The following is an 872-nucleotide window of genomic DNA, read 5'->3' as shown; positions in this document are numbered from 1 at the left end:
TGCAAAGCAATGAATCCAGACACAGACCTTGTGTTCCTCACAAATTAACTCAATATTGATAACATGCCTAAATGCAAAGCATAAAACTATAAAATTCCTGGAAGAAAGATAACAATAGGAAAAAAAATCTCGATGACTGTTTTAGATACGGCACCAAGGCATGATTCATGAAAGAAATCATAAGCTGGCTTGATTAAAATAAAAATAGTGTGTGCTATGAAAGACATGAGAATAAGAAGTCCACAGACTGGGAGAAAATAGTCACAAAGATATATCCAATAAAAGACTGTTATCCAAAATATACTAACTATTGGAACCAGCAAGAAGAGAATAATACAATTAAAAACTGGGTCAAAGACCTTAACAAATGCTTCACCACAGAAGATGTACAGCTGGCAAGGAAGCATATGAAAAGGTGCTATACATCACATGTTATCAAAGAAATGCAAATCAAAATGACAATGAGATACCACTACACACCTATCAGAATGGCAAAATAGGACACTGACAACACCAAATGCTGGTGAGGGTGTAGAACAACAGGAACTCTCATTTATCATAGTGGGAATGCAAAATTGTCATGTTCAATATATTCTAAGAATGTTTGTTATCTTGTACATTGTGTCTTGTACTTCTTGTAATTGCATAAGTCAAATGTGACTTGAGTATTATAATTTTAATACAGTTTTTTTCCTTTCTTAAAATGTGCATGTATATCTTTGGCACCTTCTGTATGTAAGTCTTGGAAAGGCAAAGCTATGTGCATACTAAAAGGATCAGAGGTTGCCAGGGGAAGGGAGAGGGTATAGGTAGAACACAGAGGATGTTTAGGGCAGGGAAACTAGTCTGTATGATACTACAGGTATGGATAC

This window comes from Otolemur garnettii, unplaced genomic scaffold, assembly GCF_000181295.1.
Source record: "Otolemur garnettii isolate 467f Iridium unplaced genomic scaffold, OtoGar3 scaffold00055, whole genome shotgun sequence".
NCBI classification, from domain to species: domain Eukaryota; kingdom Metazoa; phylum Chordata; class Mammalia; order Primates; family Galagidae; genus Otolemur; species Otolemur garnettii.
Note: the sequence above shows the minus strand (reverse complement) of the source record.